This window comes from Saccopteryx bilineata, chromosome 1, assembly GCF_036850765.1.
Source record: "Saccopteryx bilineata isolate mSacBil1 chromosome 1, mSacBil1_pri_phased_curated, whole genome shotgun sequence".
Taxonomy (NCBI): domain Eukaryota; kingdom Metazoa; phylum Chordata; class Mammalia; order Chiroptera; family Emballonuridae; genus Saccopteryx; species Saccopteryx bilineata.
In genome coordinates this window covers 298674777-298694874 of record NC_089490.1, presented here as the reverse complement: position 1 = coordinate 298694874, position 20098 = coordinate 298674777, and the positions used below count along the sequence as shown (strand labels likewise).

The 20098-nt window shown below is 40.6% G+C and overlaps 1 protein-coding gene across 2 annotated transcripts in view; it reads left to right on the top strand.

Annotated features, from left to right (window-relative positions):
* The first annotated feature begins 10124 nt into the window (after positions 1-10124).
* The window catches only part of PRLR (prolactin receptor), a 147576-nt gene continuing 137602 nt past the window's right edge, over positions 10125-20098 (top strand). For both annotated transcript variants that reach the window (XM_066244306.1, XM_066244310.1), the window contains exon 1: positions 10125-10340. The gene's annotated coding sequence lies outside the window, so the exon portion shown is untranslated. The remainder of the gene's footprint in view (positions 10341-20098) is intronic.

The window sequence follows — 20098 nt, the reverse complement described above, 5'->3', positions numbered from 1 at the left end:
AACTTATACAATGGCAAAGTGAGTTCTTCAAGTTGAAATGAAAAAACACTAATCAGCAACAAGAAAGCATATGAAAGTATAAAACTCACTGGTAAAAATAGGTATATAGACAAATACAGAATACTGTAATATTATAATAATGTAAATCACTTTTGATTTTAATATAAAGTTTAGAGACAAAATTATTAAGAATAACTATAACTACAAATATTTGATAATAGATATGCAATATAAAAAGATGCAAATTGTCACATCAATAGCATAAAATGTTATAAACTGTAACACAGTGACATAAAGTGTTGGGGGGCAAGAGTCAAAGTGTAGAGCTTTATATGCAATAGAAGTAAAGTTATTATCAGCTTAAAATAGACTCATAACTATAAGATGTTTAATGGAAGTTTCATAATGACCACAAAGTAAATACCACAAAGACAAAAAAGCAAAGCATATTACTACAAAAGAATAATCAACAAAAGAGGCAAAGAGGAACAAAAGAACTATAAGACAGACAGAAAATAGTTCAAATATCAATAGTAAATCTTTTTTTTAGTAAATCCTTTTCAATAAATAATCACTTTAACGTAAATGTAATAAAGTCTTCTATCAAGACAAAGAGTGGCTGAATGGTTTTTAAAAAACCCATGACCCAACTATATGCTATCTGCAAGGAACCCACTTTAGATTTAAAGAAAAACATAGACTGAAAGTGAAAGGACAAAAAAAGTATTCTATGTAAATGATGAAAAAAAAAGAAAGCAGAGTAGTTATACTTGCATTACTAATATAGACTTCAAGCCAAAAACTGTGACTAAGGCAAAAAAAAACAAAAACAAAAAAAAACCCCACACCACCATTATATAATGATAAAAAGATTAATTCATCAAGAAGATACAACAATAAAAATATATATGCACACAAAAATAGAATACCTAAATACATAAAGCAAACGTTGATGGATCGAAAAGGAGAAATATACAATAACACAATAATATTAAAAGACATCAAAACCCACTTTCAATAATGGATAGAACATCCAGACTGAAGACCAATAAAGAAACAAAGTACTAGAAAACTCTATAGTCAAACTAGACTTAACAGACATACACAGAGCATTTCACCCAACAGAAGTAACATACACATTCTTCTCAAGTACACACATAACATTTCTGAATAAAAAGTCATGTTAGCCTGACCAGGCGGTGGCGCAGTGGATAGAGCGTTGGACTGGGATGTGGAAGGACCCAGGTTCGAGACCCTGAGGTCGCCAGCTTGAGCGCGGGCTCATCTGGCTTGAGCAAAAAAAGTTCACCAGCTTGGACCCAGGGTCACTGGCTCCAGCAAGGGGTTACTCAGTCTGCTGAAGGCCTGCAGTCAAGGCACATATGAGAAAGCAATCAATGAACAACTAAGAAGTCGCAACACGCAACGAAAAACTGATGATTGATGCTTCTCATCTGTCTCCATTCCTGTCTGTCTGTCCCTGTCTATCCTTCTGACTCTCTCTCTGTCTCTGTAAAAAAATTAATTAATTAATTAAAAAAAAACTGTTTAAAAAGTGCATGTTAGGTTACAACGCTAGTCTTAATAATTTTTTAAAAAATTGAAATCATACCAAATATCTCTCCAAAATGCAATAAAATAAAACTAAAAATCAATAACAGAAGGATAACTGGAAAATTTACAAATATGTGGAAATTAAAAATACATTCCTAACCAACTACTGAGTCAAAAAAGATATCAAAAATAAATCAGAAAATTACTTAAGACAAATAAAAATGAAAATACAACAAAGTATGGAATGCAGCAAAAGCAGTAGGGGAGGGAAGTTTATGGTGATGAACACTTACATCAAAAAAGATATTGAAAAAAAACAAATTTTAAACCTCAAGAAACTAGATTAAAAAAAAACCTAAGTCCAAATTTAGCAGATGGAAAAAAATAATAGAGATTAAAACATAAATAAATAAAATAGAGAATAGAAAAACAAATAGAAAAAAGTTACAAAATTAAAGATTGGTGTATTTTTTAAGATAAACAAAACTGGCATCCTTTAGTTAGACTAAGAAAAAAAGAGATGATGCAAATAATACCAGAAATGAAAGAGGAAGCATTACATCTAATCCTACAGAAGTTAAAATGATCATAAGAGACTATTATGAACAACTATATGCCAACAACTTGAATAACCTAAAAGAAATAGATAGATTCCTAGAAATACTATTAATATAGACTGAATTATGAAAAAATAAAAAATCTGAACAAATCAACAATGAGAAAGGAAATTATATCAGGAATCAAAAACTTACCACACAAAAAAGTCTAGAATCAGATCATTTCAAGAGTGAATTGTACCAAATATTTGAAGAACGAATAATCCTCCTCAAGCTCTTCCAAAAATTGAAGGAGAAAAAATTCTTCCAAACTCATTTTACAGGACCAGCATTATCCTGATACCAAAGCCAGACAAAGACATTACAAAAAAATTGAAGTACAATATTTCTGATGAACAATTGTGCACAAATCCTCAAAAAAATTTAACAGTACATTAAAAGGATCATAACCATGACTAAGTGGAATTTATTTGTGGGTTGCAAGGATGGTTCAACATATGCAAATCAATTAATGATACACTACATTAATAGAATGAGGATTAAAATCATATATTTCAACAGATACAGAAAAAGTCTTTGACAAAATCCAACACCCTTTCATGATAAAAACTGTCAGCAATCTAGAAATGGAAGAAAAATATCTCAGCATAATAATGATTATATATGAAAAGCTCAGAGGTATCATCATATTTAATGGTGAAAAACTAAAAACTTTTAAGACCGAGAACAAAGTAAGGTTGTCCACTACCACTTTTATTCAACATAGTACTGGAAATCTTAGAGCAATTAAGTAAGAAAAAGAAATAAAAAGCATCTATAACAGAAAGAAAGAAGTATAATCATCTGTTTACAGCTGACATAATTCTATATGCATGAAACTCTAAAGACTCCAAAAAAATTAAAACTAGTAAACAAGCCCTGGCTGGTTAGCTTAGAGGTAGAGTGTCGGCCCGGCGTGTGGGAGTCCCAGGTTTGATTCTAAGCCAGGACACACAGGAGAAGCACTCATCTGCTTCTCCACCCTTCCCCCTCTCCTTTCTCTCTATCTCTCTCTTCCCCTCCTGCAGCCAAGGCTTCATTAGAGCAAAGTTGGCCCAGACACTGAGGATGGCTCCATGGCCTCCGCCTCAGGCACTAGAATGGCTCCAGTTGCAACGAAGCAATGCCCCAGATGGGCAGAGCATTGCCCCCTGGTGGGCATGCCAGATGGATCCCAGTCGAGTGCATGCAGGAGTCTGTCTCTCTGCCTCCCTCACTTCAAAAAAATACAAAGAAACAACAACTAGTAAACAAATTCAGTACAGTTACAAGATACAAAATCAACATACAAAACTTAGTTGCATTTTTATACACTAATAAACTTTCTGGAAAGGCAATTAAGAAAGTGATTCAATTCACAACAACTTAAGAAAATTTTGAAATAAATTTAACTAGGTTGGTAAAAGATCTGTCCACTAGAAATTATAAAACATTGTTAAAAAAAATTAAAGTAGGCACATAGCAACAGAAAAATATCTAATGTTTGTGAATGAGATGACTCATTATTGTTAAAATGTCCATACTATCCAAAGCAATCTACAGACTCAATGTTATCAGGTCTATAAATCATATAACACAAAAGACTTTGAGTAGCTAATCAATTTTGAGCAAGAATAACAAAGCTAGAGTCATCAGACTTTCTCATTTCCAACTATATGACAAAGCTACAGTAATAAGGAAATAAATTCCAGGAAGGCATAACTGCTCCACAAATATGCTCATTATAGTATTATTCATAGAAGTAAATTTTGGGAACCTAAATGTTGATAATAAAGTATGATTAAGTAAATTATTGTGTAATAAGGTTATAATGACATTATAAGATTAACTTAAAATTTGAAAGATATTCTTAAAAGACCCAAATAAACACAGAGATATATAGTTCCTGGGTAAGAAGAATTAATGACTTAATGATATCATTTTTTTCCAAATTAACATATAAATATATCAGTACCAAAGAAATCTTATCTTTAATTTGTACAAATTGATTCTAAAGCTTTATGGGAAACAAATATATCATAATTATCAAGAAAATTATAAAAGGAAAGATGTGGCTAAATCACTTGTAGAAATGGTCATTATACTATTGTTACACTACAGTTACCAAAATTGTGCATTATTGGCATACTAGTAGGTATGCCAAACAAAACAGAGTAGGTGTTCAGAATATATATGCAATGTGTGATATGTGACACTAGAAATCAGTGTGGAGGAATCATAGATTTTTTTTTTTAATTTTTCTGAGGTTGGAAATGGGGAGGCAGACAGACTCCTGCATACGCCCGACGGGGATCCACCAGGCATGCCCACCAGGGGGCGATGCTCTGCCCATCTGGGGTGTCGCTCTGCAGCAATCAGACCCATTCTAGTGCCTGAGGCAGAGGCCACAGAGCCATCCTCAGCGCCCCGGGCAAATTTTGCTCCAATGGAGCCTTGGCTGCAGGAGGGGAAGAGAGAGACAGAGAGGAAGGAGAGGGGGAGTGATGGAGAAGCAGATGGGCGCTTCTCCTGTGTGCCCTGGCCGGGAATCAAACCCGGGACTCCCGCACGCCAGGCCAACGCTCTATCACTGAGCCAACAGCCAGGGCCGAATCATAGATTTTTAAAATAAAGATAGTAGAATAATTACCTATTCAGTCAGAAAAAAATAAATTTAATTCTCTACATCAATATAATATTTAAAAACAATCCTTAAAATAATTAAAGACCTATTTAAAAAAAAAAAACTTTTAACAGTTTTAGACTGAAAGTGCAATGTAGAAAACCCAGAGCCTTAACAGAATAAAAATTGATAGATTTGACTAAGATGAAAATTAAAACCTTTTGTGCAGTAAAACTATCCGGAAACAAAAACAAGGGAAACACAACAAACATACAGATATGTCTACAATACATTTAACAAGGTTTTAACTACACAATAGTAAAGGAGAACTCAAAAATTAAGTTTTATATAGACAAACATACAAAAAATTGACATAGGATTCAAAAGTCACAGCAGAAGAGAAAAATTCCACATAACAATAAGCATATGAATTTCACCTCACAAGAAGTCAGGGGACCTTGAATTAGAAAAATAATAAGACAATATTTTGCTTATCAAACTGACAAAAGTTAGTTTGATAAAATTCAGTGCTGCCAAGAATGTGAGAAAGTGTCATTGGTAGGAGTGTATATTGGTATATATTTTTGGAAGAATATGGAGATATATATCAAATTTTAAATGTTCCCACCCTATGACTCAGTAATCTCACTTCTAGGTCTTTCTTCAACAATATCAAATAGTGATTTTTTTTAAAAGAGAGGAGGGGGGAAGAGAGAGAGGAAGAAACTTTGCTATGTTGTTTTTTATCTATGCATTCATTGGGTGATTCTTTTATGTGCCCTGACTGGGAATCCAACTCACAACCTTGGCATGTCAGTACAATGCTCTAACCAACTGACCTATTTGACCAGGGCTGGTACAACATTTTTGAAGAGCAATTTGGCAGTGATCTATCAAAATTTTAGTTATTATTCTCTTTGACCCAACAATGCCATCTTCAGCTGTCCTAAAGTACATGCAAAGATAATTATGGCAGCACTTTATATTACCGAAGATCTACCAATTGAAGGATAATAGAATAAATTACAAACAGCTGCCATTAAAAAGAATGAGTTAAGTCTATGGCTAGTAACCTAGAATGTATAACTGCATTAATCTTTGAAAAGACAAGTCACAGAAATTATTTCATTTTATCTTAAAAATATAGGCATGTACACACAGAGACTATGTACATGTAGGAAAAGAATAGATATAAACCACTATGTTAACAGTGGTCAGCTCCAGAGATACAATTCAACGATAGAAAGAGGATGTGCGTGACTCAGGAAGAATATATTTGGCTTTACAGCCATATATATATATATATGGTATGATATATATATATATTTAATGTTTTTTTAAGTGTGGGACTATAGGTGATTTTTTACTCTTTTGGTATTTTTACCATTTTCTTTTGTCTTCTATATTTTAGGACAAGAATATAGTTCTCAAAGAAGAAAGATGAAAAACCAATGACAAAATGTTTCCACTTAGGAAGGGGGAGAAAGAAAAGGGGCTGTGGCAGAAGCCAACACAAGAGTGTGACAGACGAGAATGGGGGCAGGCAGAGGCTGAAAGCCAAAGACTGAGAGCTTCCTGAGAAAAGAGAGAGCGGGGTGCAGAACGCTGCAGAGAGACCTGGCTGACAGACACAGCTAGAGGACATGCGATGAGCTGCAGTGGTGGAAGGCGGGATGCAGAGTGGATTCGGAAGCCCTTTTCACCCTGCCTGCGCATCTTTATAAAAACAGAGAAATCAGCCCGCCCCCTTCACCCTGCCCCCAATCACCTGAATTAGAAGTTTGCAGGTGACACCCAGACTCCGTATGTTTGAAATACTACTCAGGCTATTGTAGTGTGCAGTCAAGGTTAAGAACCACTGAATGGGCTCTCTTGTTGGATGGCTCAATGGACAAAGTGTTGTCCTTGTGTGCCAGAGATCATGGGTTTGATCCTTGGTCAGGGTAGGTAGGAGAATCAATCAATGAGTACACATCTTAATGGAACAACTAAGTGAAACAATCAATGAGTTGATGCTTCTCTCGTTCCCACACTTCCCCCCACCTTTTCCCCGCTCTCAAATAAACAGAAAAAAAAATGTTTTTAATTAAAGAAAAGAAGCACTGAGTGAAGGTGTTGAGAGCACAGTGACTCAGGTAAGCTAAAGTATAGCTCATTCTTTCACCAAGCTTGCCAAATAAAGAAAGGAGTGAATTAGGTTGTAAAGCCACCAAAAGCATTAGCAGGGTCAGGCTATTGCAGGTTGAGATGAAGAAGCACACAGGACAGAAAAGATCAAGTATGCATGGGGAAAGAGGGAAGGAAACTTTATGTTTCTAGACTTTCCGTTACTTGTCAGGCATTTAACGTGTACTGTAGCCATTATTATTCCCTACACTGGTGATTAATAATCAGCATTATATTTGAGGCATATATTACTGCATCCAATGTACTGTGAGACAAGTGAAGCTTTGGGAAGCCACATGAATAGTAAGGACCAAAACCCATGCCAAGCGCCGAGCTCTTTTCTCTGTATCTGACAGTGGAGCAAGGTCTTAGAGGCAGCCAGGATCTAGCTAGAGGAATAGCTTGGAAAAAAGGAGGAACACATCCACTGAGACAATGACAAGTCAGAGACACACAGGAGAGAATTCACATAGCGGGGCTGGGATCTGTTAATGTGCAGAGAAGGAGGCAGACAAAACAATTGCAGGCAGAGAAAATGGGTCGAGGTTCACCAGCACACCTCCTCCATCATCTCAGTAAAGCTGCAGCATGATAATTCACTGAGCTTGAATGCTGGTGGCTTGGGAACAGCGCCTGTGTGCTGCACAACAGAGCACAAAGCCAGCTCTGCCCTTCTCTCCCAGTGACGTGGATTAGTCACTCAACAACCAACCTTTCATCTGCTGGAAACCATGAGCACAGATGAGTTGAGCTGTGTGCAGCTAACTGAGAATTACAAGAAGGAAAAGCAAGGTCCTTACCTTCCAAGAGCTGACAGTCTAGAATTATGTAGAGTGATGTTTTTTTATCAGTTTTCAAAATAGTCTGATTAGACTCTCCCCTGGTGGGAGGAGGGGGAGAGGCGGGGGATTTTCTTATTACAACAACTCCAAAAAATGTAATGACCCTTTGCTCTGCAAAAATCATATAGAAATATTCTGCCACTGAAGACCCCATGTCACCTAGGAGTTTTGAAAGTAAAAAGGTATTGTATACCTTCATGGCCACCCATTAATGAATTTAAGTATACATAAAAGAAGCTAAGGAAGACTCCAGATGGAGTCTATGGTTTAATTGCACAAAGCTATAGTATTGAACAGGGAGCATCAGGTGATCGTGTTAGTACAGGTGATGCTGGGCTTCCAGTCCAAAATAACCACCAAAGCATCCTGGGAGTTGTAATGGCTTCCCAAAGCTTCACAAGTAGTTGCTACTGAATGTCATTCGCCAGTTATTCCAGAGCGGCAATCAATCAACAGGGGAAGGCCCAACATCTCAATAACGTTTTTGTTGAAACTTATTAACAAAAGTTTGCTGCCACCAATCCAAATGTCAACAGGTGTCCCCAATCTGGGGTGTGGTAAAAGGAGAAACTTTACTTAGATGAACAGTTTGCAAACTTAAGGAGATGCAGCTTCTAAAGCAAAGGAAAAGTGCGCTTCCAGAAGACAAAAGGGATGCCTGCTTTTATTTTATTTTACTTTATTTTATTCTACTTATTTATTTATTTTGAGAGAGGGAGAGAGAGGCAGAAAATTGAGCTTCTCTTGTATGTGCCCTGACTAGGGAACAGAACCTGGCAACTTCCGCACTCCAGGATGATGCTCCAACCAACCTAGCTACCTGGCCAGGGCTTAATTTTTATTGACTTTTAGAGAGACAGAGAGAGGAAGGGAGAGAGAGGGTAGTAGGAAAGGAAGCATTTGTTGTTCCACTCAGTTGTGTATTTTTTGGTTGCTTCGTGTGTATGTCCTGACCAGGGATGGAACCTTCAACCTTGTTGTTTCAGGAAAATACTCTTAACTGACCAAGCTAACTGACCACGGCAGGTAGACCTGCTTTTAAAGAGCAAGTTCCTGCCCAAGTTCCTGATTGGTCTGTATATATGTAAATAAGGACTTCAAATTTGCAATCTGATTGGTCCAAACAGCACTGTCCAAGGTCCTACTTGGTTGGAATCATGCATTCTAATTGGTCATTATGGAACTGCTCTGATTGTTCAGTGAAGATGCAAATAAAGATGTAGCTGTAAGACTCTGATTGGATGGGACATGTCTCAGCCCACTGGTTGAAAGAGAATTCCAGGAATTTCTTTATAAGGGTCTGCTCAGCCTGCAGGAGGCTTGCAATTCAGTCTGTGACTTACTCCTGGAGTGCAACCTGTGTAAGAAGCCCCCTGTCAGGAATGGCTTCTAGACTCTTATTATGAATTTGAGCCCAGTGAACCACCAGGTGTCCTTCTTGGCAGGTATATTTCTTGTCCAAGTCAACAAACTTAATAGCCCTTGTTTAAAGTATTTTCTTGGTGCCCCTCTGAGTTAGGAAACAATCAAAAACAATATTAATGACATCAGACACCAGCAACTTACTGATTGAGGGGTAACTATTTAATTCAGGCAGCTACTACAATTTGTTTCAGTATTTTTCTTTTACAAGAAGAAAGGTAGTGATTGTGCCTGGTTTTGTTACTACAAAAACCACATACAACCTTATTAGAAAAGATACATTTTGTATCTGTGGAAAACAACAAAATCGCGGATTATTTGGATACTAACCAATGTTTCCGTGTTATACTCATGTGGCAGAGAATAAACATAGCACCCTGGATGTTTGGGTTTGGGGTTATCATAAAAAGAAAGCAAAACTTCCTTGGGTCACTGACTGTTTATTTTCTTTTGGTACTTTCACTATGAGCCCTCCTTCTCAGTAAAGGTGAGATTCAAATCCCTGGAGCTCCCTTCAAATGTGGTCAAGCTGCTGTTCAACGTTATTCAAAAATAAGGAAAGAAATTTGACACACGGAGACACTCAACATCTTGGCTTACCAGGAGAAATATCACCTTTGAGGTCACTGAATTCACTAAGCCATTTTTATTATTGTTTTGTCTATTTTCTGGTTCTGTCTCAGTGGAAGACGTGTTGCCCTGATCTTGCCAAACCAATCTGGGGACAATCAGTTATTTCTTCCCCACATCTCTGCTGCATTCTTGCTCTCCCAACTACCTCCCTCAAAACTGGCAGGCTCTGGACATTTTGCATGCTGAAGAAAATCACGGTTTTGCCTCCAGCAAGGAACAGAAATGTTGCAACACTGACTCCTCCCCTCGTGAAAAACGAGTGAACAAGTGCACCGAGTTGAGCTCCTGCTCACAAAGCCACCGGGCTGGAGAAGGTGGGACTGAGGCTGAGATCCGAGCCTGAGATCCGAGGCCGCGTCCGCTGCGCGGGTTCCCCGCCCCCTTCCCTTTCCATCCGGCTCGCTCCTCACCCTCTCTCTGGATTTTACCCGCTGTCCGGGAGACAGCCGAGCACAGCGAGATCTTCGCGCTCCGCTGCAGGAAGTGTCCGCGGGCTGCTATGGCAGACTTCGCTCCCTGACACAGGTGAGTAGCCACAGCGGGCGATGCCTGCTGCCCGCGCGTGCGGCCAGGGGAGGCGCAGGCAGCGCGGGAGGCCGAGCTGCGGGTTCGAAGCTAGGCGCGGACCGGGAGCGCGGATAGCGTGAGCGGCTGGAGCCGGCGGAGGAGCCGGGAAAGCTGGGGCTTTGACAGCAGCCCTCGGTTAGGTCCTTTCTCGGGGGAACTACTGTAGAAATCCTGCCAGCTGTTACCGCTGCACGCGTTCCTCTTTTTAAAAGACATCTTCAGATGCACCCTTGCCAGTGAGTTTCGGCGTGACTGTGGGTTCTCGGAATGTAAATTACGTACGTCAAACTGAGAAATCAAAATCGGGAGGGGAAGGGGCTCAGCAAGGTGATTTGATGACCGCGGATCTGAGGATTTGCCCGCGGCAGCGGCCTCCCGCTGTCCAGTGGGGAAAGTTAGTGCCATCCGCGCTGGCCGGAAGGCGCGACTCCCCCCGAAGGCAGTGGAGGTGGCGGCAGGTAAGCGGCTCCGGGCTGCAAGCCGTACTCCGGAGCGACCTGGAGGCGCACTGACCAGGGCAGAGGAATGCCAGCCCGAGGGGCGGGGAGGACAGAGGCGTTGAGCCTCGGGGAAAGGCGCCGAGAGTCGGGCTAACTCCGGTAACGGGGGACGCGGAGCGCGGCGCAAGAGGCACGAAAGCAAAGGCTGAAGTTCTAGTTCTTTGAGTAGGAAAATATCCTTTCAGTGATCTCTACCTGTATTCTGGGGAAGCAGCCCGAAGCAGCCCACGCTGCCCTAATAACAGGGCGATTTAGGGTTTTCCTATGGTTGGGTTTGAAAGAGCATGCTAAATGTTATTATCAGTATCAAGGGATTCGTTGGTCTTCATTCATCAAGTTGGCTGGCAAAGATGTCCCACCTGAGTCTCAGGCTTGAGTCAACGGAATGCTGCTAATCCTAACCTTGCACCTGGCTTGCAAACTTGGACAAGACTCTTATCTTCATTGAGCCTCAGTTTTCTTAGCAATATTTAGGAATATAATTATTCAATATGTAATATATATCCCATGAAACATTATGTGTGCATATGTGTGTGTGCATAGTACAAGGAAGAAGCAAATGAAAATTTTAACTTCAGTGATTCTTTAAATCAGAGGTCATGGGGCCTATTGAAAGTTAGTCCTCATTTCGTGTGTTTGTGTGTGTGTTGGGAGGGGGGTGTTCTTATGGAATATAGGTAAAAATTTGCAAGCAACCCGTGGTGGTTCCTAGATACTTCCTAATGGCCCTGCCTGAATCCCAGGTGAACATTCCTTCTCTAAAGGAGGCTTTCCCTTGGAAGAACTACATCAGGACCAACCAGCCAACTTCTGCTGGTTGTTGGGCTGGCTATGGGAATAATAGCCTTCCCTGGGGTATGGAGTCAGCCATATTCTGAAGCCCTCCTTTCTTGAGCTCCTGGAACACTGTTTCCCAAAGGCTTCACCAATCACTGGCTCCTGGAGAACCCTCCTCACAAACTCTTAATGACTCTCCCAAGGTAGTGGTCCTCACCATAGAGTTTTCAGTCCTGCAGACAGCACTGGAGAGCCACTGCAGATGGCCATTGTCAGCCTCAAAGAGCTCTTCAGGTCATCTTCGCTGGATGTCAGACACTGAGACCAAGGTTTTGTTTGGAAATGAAGGGCCATTTGCTCCCCAGGGCATAATAAGTGTAGTAAATGATGTTCTTTTGGACCTCTGCACTTTGCCTTTAAGGGACTAGGGAGTCAAGTTTTGTGGGACCTGGGTCTTCCATTGTCAATGCCAGCAAGGTATAGCAGAGGACACATGGAACTTTACAGCCCAACAAATTGGGCTTCAAGTCTTGGCTCTCACACTTGGGCAATCACTTCTCTGAGCCTCACTTTTTCTGTCTGTAAAATGGGGAATGATACTGCCTTTCTTGCACTGTTGTTAGGAGGATGGAAGTAGTATTTATATATTGCTTGGTCTATAGTCAATGAAAAACTTACTATTGTTAATATTAATGTGAGATTATAAGTGTTAAATCATTACATGCTTTATAGAGCACTCTCTCATGTAACGGGCTTGTGTCAGAAGAATGAGTAAAATAAGTTAAACTCTGGTCTAAATATTCTTAATGATGAGTGGTGGCGTTCAGAACACCGAGTTGGGTTTACTGTTTCCTGTTCATCAAGTAGAGCACTCTGTGTTACTAGCAAGTGAAATATGCCCGGACTGGTGTGCATTCTTAACCCTTTCTCTCAGTTTTCGTGTGGCCCATAATCTTGAATACAGAACAGTTAGATCTTTGCCTATAGCTACAAACAGCTGGTCATGAAAACTAGCAGAGGTAGGTCTCCTGGATGCGTCCATCTCCAGATACACCAGAAACTGTCTCTTGTAGAGAGGAATGTCTCCACTATCATTTTCAAAGCGTAGCATAGACTTAGCCAGTTCAGTTGCCTCTCACCACCACCCCTCCCATCCTGGACCCTCAGTTGCAAGAAGCTAGATGACCTAGAAATATGGGGGAAAAAATATCACAATCTTAAAAGGAAATGGGTTTTACTCTCGAGGTACCCATTCCAAAGATTGTCAGTATGCTCTGACAAGGCATTCTTGCCTGCAAAGATGACAATATTGATACCTACTATTCATTGAACCATTGAGTTACCCTAAGCACTTTCCTACATAACCTCAGTGAATTTTTACATCAATGCTGCAGGGTATAAATTATGATTTAAAGCTTTACAGATAAACTGAGGCTTATAAAAATTTACATAACTTGCCCAGCCTGCATAGCTGGTAAAAAGCAAAAGCTGGGATCCAAGCCCAGGTCTGCCTAACTTTCGACTCTCACTCTTTTCTCCAGTACTGCCAAGCTCCCTGTATCAAAAAATTGCATCACACTAACTGGGTCCCAGTTCTTCCTCTAAAGGGCAGAAATAACTTAATTTTCTGGATGGTTTTAAGTGGCATGAACATACACTTTGCATGTGCTACATATTGATAGGCAGCAACAATAAAATCACCTGTGGAGAATAATTTTCCCAAGCCTTCCCAAGTCCTGCTGTGAGAATCAAGATACCAAACATAAAAACCTCAGTACATGAGGCTGGCTCTGAGCCATTGATTTCATGAGCAATATTTTAAGTTAAAAAGAGCTCCGTAGCTTCCATCTTCTCCTTCTTTTCGAATCAGGGCACTATTGATATTTACCTCCCTAGGTGAAGTATTTATTCATTCATTTATTCATTCAATAAATACTTTTTGAGCTCTGAATAAGACAGACCTGGTCCTGGCTCTTTTGAAGCTTCTATGATAGAATGACAGATAAAAGACAAAGGAACAAATATATAAATAAGGTAATTTAAGATATTGATAAATGCTATACAGAAAGTAAAGAGAGGCTGTATACTAGAGGTACCAGGGCTTGGAGGCACCTTTAAATAAGATAGCCAGAGAAGATTTCCAACAGAACCTTCTGTTCACTCTGAACTTAAACTTGATAATAAGAGGGGGCCAGGCCATGAAGGTCTGAGGAAAAGGCTGCCTTAGCAGAAGAAGTCTCAGGGAAAGTTCCAGAAATGGAACACATGAAGCAGCAGTAAAATGTCCCCTTAGAAATCAAGTTGGGCATTATATGGGGGAAATTTTTGGTTTAATGCCATTACACTATTCTAACCTGTGCTGTGTACTTTATACTCATTTAATCTTCTCCACAATCTGATGAGTTAGCTATTTTTGTCTTAATATAATCATTGAAAAAAGTCAAGACTCATAGTGGATAAGCAGCTAGCTCAAGATTACAAAGCTGGTATTTAAATCCCATAGTCTATCTTGCTCCAAAACCCAAAACTTTTTGCTAACCCAGCATGTGGCCTTTGAGATAATCTCTTCTATGGCATAGTGAAAAATACCAAAAGTATGGTAGGTAGCTAAATGTTGATGAAGACTTCTATCTGATATCCCAAATTCCAGTTGGTGTGTCTAAATCTGTACTGTGCAATATGCAGTACTAGCTATTTGGGTGCTTGACATGTGACTAGTCTAAATCAACATGTGCCAAAAGGATCCAGTACACCCGAGATTTCAAAGACCTACTAAAAATAATCTCATCAATTTTTGATATTGATTATATGTGTTAGAATGATGTTTTAGATATAATGGTTTAGATGAATTATATTAAAATTAATTGCATCTATTTCCTTTTAATTTTTTTAACGTGGATAATAGAAAATTTTAAATTAAATTTGTGGCTCACATTATATTTTCATTAAACAGTACTGTATAGAATAATAATTTGACAGAGATATGATAGGAAATTTTTCTTCCTTCTTTCTGATATAACTTTTCTTCTGTTCTTGACTCAGACTCCATCTCAAATCTGTCCCCCAAATTAGTGAAGCAATAAATAAGAAAATGAAATCCCTCCATGTTCACTCCCAACCTTATTCTTCTGCTGGGCAGGCTATAATTTGTAGCTTGCGTCCTCAGGTCATGATTAGATTTGATGAAACAGACCCAGTAGTTACATTCATCATCATCCAGTTTCTTACTCAGGAAATCTCAAGAAGCTTTCAAACATCCTGTGATGGAAGGGTCATTTTGAATTTGGACTTACAATTTTAAATTTAAATCACTTCCCAAGACAATGTCTCTATCGTTCACGGCACTTTGTTAAGTAGGAGTCAGCCAGGACTTCCTGTGTATGTGCAAAGCTCATGAAGTAAGTCATCTCACTGTGGTGATAAATGCTTCTTCCTCTCCGTCCTCTTGCTTAAACCAGTTTGAACAAGATGCAGCCCCAGTTTCCAGAGGACTGCTCCAAGGACATCACAGAAGGCTATTTGGGTTTCTTTTGTCCACTAGCTAACGTGGCCCTTGAGTATGGTAGTGAAGTAAAGATCTGATTTGTTCCTGCAGTTTGATTTCTTCCAAAGGGGAAAACAGTCAGATGCCGGTATTGTTAGAGGATGCTTCTGGCTTGGGATATCAGAGGCCTGGATTCTACTTTTGTCTAATTACCCTCACTCTCCTTACCCCAACGATCCTGTAGTGAGTTCAGAATTGAACTCAGCAAGTGCTAACAGAGAAATGTGCTATAAAAACAGGGGCTGTGGCCATCATTGATAACCTGAAGACTGATGGCTTCTGGGGACATTTGCCTGCAGAGAAGCATTTCCTCCCTGTAGCTAAGCCACAGCACTGGGCAAGTTGCTCTTTGAAATATACAAGTAACATTTGTCCATTTCCACTTGAAATCTAAATCTGAAGGGAAATGGCAGTAAGAAACTGACAGGAGTGAATTTTCAGGTATCTACCTCAACAGTTAACACATACTATTCAGCATCTTCTAAGCCAAGAAATCAGTGCCAGACTCCATGGGGAAAAGAAAAGACTCATGAAGGCAGGTCCTCACTCTTGGATGCTCATGCTACCTACCTATTTGGGAAATGGGCATAAACGTGAGACATCAGGAACAATGTAGGATAATAATCAATGTTACATGAATGATATGATTAGAGTTTGGAGATTCCAGGGGCCAGTGTGCCCTAAGCCCTACAGTACCTTGAGAGAGACAAGGAGAGCAGCGGCCACTGAAGGATGTGAGGCTCAGCCAAGGCGAATGGAGACAGGATGACAGCCAAGTGAGATGAAACGCACAAGCGGCCTAGAGGTGGAAATGTGCAGGGTGTTTGGTGGTGTGAAAAAGAACAGTTGGAATCACAGGGAAGCTTTTAAAAGTTACAGATGCCCCGCCCCATCTCCAGAGTTTTCCTTTAATCAGTTTAGGAGTCAGGCGTATGTATCAGTGTTATTGTTGTTGTTGTTTACTTACCCAGAACATTCTAATGTGAAGCCAGAGTTAAAAACCACTGAGCAAAAACACCAGGTCTTTAGCTCATAATCATGGTAAATAAATTAAAAGGGTATTGTTTTAAAGAGCATTCAATGGACAATCAAGGTGTGTACTCTTTACTTTGTGGAAATTTTATATGCATGTATATTCTTATGTAGTCTTTTTAACTCACAGTTAATGTTATTAGTAGTGATTCCATCGACTTGATATGGTGTATAAAAGGTGTAACCAGTTGACCATTCCCGTATGCTGTGTATTCTTGGGGTGCCCTGCCGTGAACTTGAGCCAAGTGTGGGGCGATTGGTATCTCACAGCTGCTTGTATGGACCAGGCTTTGTGTAATCATTGCAAAGGGCTTTATTATCACACCCATTAGTGTCTACAATAGTTATTTTATTACAGTCTGTGATCTTCCCTCACTTCTCCAACTTTACAAATTAGAATGGAGTTTAATTACTTGCCGTGGGCCTTGAGGTTGCTGGCAATAAACGTGAGAGCAGAATTCTCAGCTACTGAGTTCCCCATATCCTATTTAGCTCCCAGAGAAATTGTGCCCAGTCTCCTGTTACAGAATACTCTGTACCGGGCAATGTTGTACTTCAGTGAATGAATTAGTGCTATGGATCAGTGGATGGAAGATGATGAGTCTGGCTGAGCTGCCAACACTGTGACTGTGAGTGTCAGCAGCCCTGTGGGCAGGCAGCAACAGAGGTCCCAGGAGCCCATGTGGGGCTTCTCCACATGGGGCTTCCCTTCCAGTGAAAGCTGGTTTGTGCTTGCTGACAGCTCACCGGCTCCTGCCTCTGGGAAGTGAGGGCTCCCTGGCCCCCGAGCTTCCTACTCTTCCGATTCCTCTTCTCTGAAGCTTCGGTTCATCGAATATTGATTTTTGTTACACACCTGAAAAAAAGAGAAGAAAGCCCAGCAATTTTTGTAGCTGCATTATAAAGAATGTTTTATGTGTCTTGGGAATCTCTGGATTTGTTGTCAGTGGTGAGGCTGGAAGAGCTTTATTAAGGGTAGTGGCAAAAGGACAGAGTCTTAGCCTTATGGCCTCTTGGGGACAAAAAGACAGGTCAATTTTGTGCCATCCCAAAACAGTTATTTTCTTTTTCTCTGCCTCAAAATCTTTTACTGATTTAAGAACAATTTCCAATATTTGTAGCTCTATCAAAAAGCAAGCTCTAACACTGATTGTATCTGAGAATCATCTCAGGAGCTTTAAGAAATGCAGCTGCCCACGTCCCATCCATAGGCCCCTTGAATCACAATTCTAGGAATAAACCCAGAGCTCGTACTTATTTACAGTTCTTCAGGTGATTGTGACAGAGTGTGCCAGTAAGCACTGATCTTACTGCTTAGCCAAGACTCAAATCTCAATTACTTATTTCTATTTCTTGTATTAGGAGATATGGACCCCAGAGAACCAGCCTAACCATATTTTTGTTGGGTAACAGTGTCATCATTCTACTCTTTTGGAATCATAATTTTTAGCATAATATTGAGTTTTCTGTTCATATAATCTAATGCCATACACAGAGGGGCCCTGCACAACCTCATGACTAAAATGTGTGTATGTGCAGTTTGGAAATCAGGTTGCCAGAAACTTGATAATTATGAGATTGAAAGATAAAGAGTAAGCTTCCCTGCCACCCATACAGTAAATTTCCCAGTTGCTATGTTGATCTTTAGTTAACCAACACTTGCTTTCTTGTCTCAGACATTTTAAAACCAATTAACTTCGTTCCTGTTCACACCCTTATTAAAAATATAATTAAAGCTGTATTTGCCAGGGACTATAATTGGGCAGACTTTACAAGGTGAATTGGCCAAGAACTAACTCGGTTGTATAAAAACCTCTCTGTCCCAAAAAATTGGTCATGTTGCAGAGTTTTCCAGCATCAGACTTGGCTTGGGAGAGTCATGAATGTTGGTTGGGAAAGGACCAAATACAAGTGACCAATACTGAAGAATCTAGGACAGGCGTCCCAAACTATGGCCCGCAGGCCGCATGAAGCCCCCTGAAGCCGTTTATCCGGCCCCCCGCCGCACTTCCGGAAGGGGCACCTCTTTCACTGGTGGTCAGTGAGAGGAGCACTGTATGTGGTGGCCCTCCAATGGTCTGAGGGACAGTGAACTGGCCCCCTGTGTAAAGAGTTTGGGGACCCCTGAATATGGAAAATGATTCTAAAATCAATTTGAGAATAAGCATCCAAGATCCAGCTCAGTCTAAGACTCCATCCTTTCTCAGAAAATTGTATTACTACCCAAAAGCAGCCAATTTGTTGCACCAGATGGGAGGGGGAGGATGTTGTACTCCTGTACCTTTCTGGAATCCTAAAATGACAGGATTAAGAGAAGATAAGAAATTGTTAAGGAGATTGCCAGGAGGAGATGGACAAAGTTCTGCTGTGAGCCAAGCATCAGGGGCATGGGCAATGTTCATTCACTCAACTAACATTGGTAAAGGGTCTGCCATATGCCCGACAGTGTTACGGAAACTGGAGGTAAAGCAATACAGTTACTGTTGGTGGAGTCTGTATGCCGGTGAGAGGAAACATCACATTACGAAAGAAAGAAATAAAATTGAATAAGTTAATGCCATCAGAAAATAAAGTGAGGTGCAGGGAACAGAGGCTAATGAGGGCTGCTTTAAAAAGGCTTAAAGGAGTTGCTATCCCTGAGGAGGCAGCATCTGTGCTAGCACATCAACTTTTTTTTTTTTTTTTTGTATTTTTCTGAAGAGAGAAGCAAGGAGGCAGAGGGACAAACTCCCACATGCGCCCGACCAGGATCCACCTGGCAAGCCCACTAGAGGGCGATGCTCTACCCATCCAGGGCTTTGCCCTGTTGCAACCAGAGCCATTCTAGCACCTGAAGCGGAGGCCATAGAGCCATCCTCAGCACCTGGGCCAACTTTGCTCCAATGGAGCCTTGGCTGTGGGAGGGGAAGAAAGATAGAGAAAGGAGAGGAGGGAAGGGTGGAGAAGCAGATGGGCTCTTCTCCTGTGTGCCCTGGCTGGGAATCAAACTCGGGACTTCCACACGCCGGGCCGACACTCTACCACTGCGTCAACCAGCCAGGGCTAGTGCATCAACTTTAAAGAGAAAGTCGTGGCAGAGATCAGGAAGCAAGAAGGCCAGGCAGAGGGAACAGCAAGAGCAAAAGCCCTGCAGTTGGAAAAGGTTTGACATGTTCAGAAAACAGAAAGGAGAACAGTATGGCTGGACCTTAAGGAGCAAGGAGTAAAGAGGTAGGAAAGCAGCTCGGAGGTTGTGGGATGGAGTTAGTATTCTAAGCGCATTGAGGAAGTCAGTTTTGAGCCGGGGAATAACATGTCTTACATTGCATTTTAGAGGTGACTCAGGCTTCTGTATGGAGAGTGGGTTGTAGACTGGAAGCAGAGGGAGAACTTGGCAGGCTGATCAGGTTGCTGGGAGACTGATCAGGATGCAGCACGCGATGAGGAAGGACCCACCAGGGTGGTAACAGTGGGCTACAGGTATTGCAACCTGGAGGAAAGGGGAAGGTAGGGCCATGTTGGCATTCAGGTGCAGATAGCCAGGGAAAGTGACAGCACGCTTGGTCCTATGGGACATCATTCTCTCACCCCTTCTTGACTTGAGCCACTGGTTGTGAACCAAAGTGGAACAACCTCAGGTGTTGTTTAGAAATATGAGGGACTTTGACCTTAACTTGTTTAAGCAAACAAACTAAATTCCTGTCCAAGGCAAAATAACTGCTTGCTGCTTTTTACCTTTTAACCATAAAAATTTAATCCTGTGCAGATGATATGATCCTATACATCGAAAACCCCAAAGAATCCACAAAAAGACTACTAGAAACAATAAGCCAATACAGTAAGGTCGCAGGATACAAAATTAACATACAGAAGTCAATAGCCTT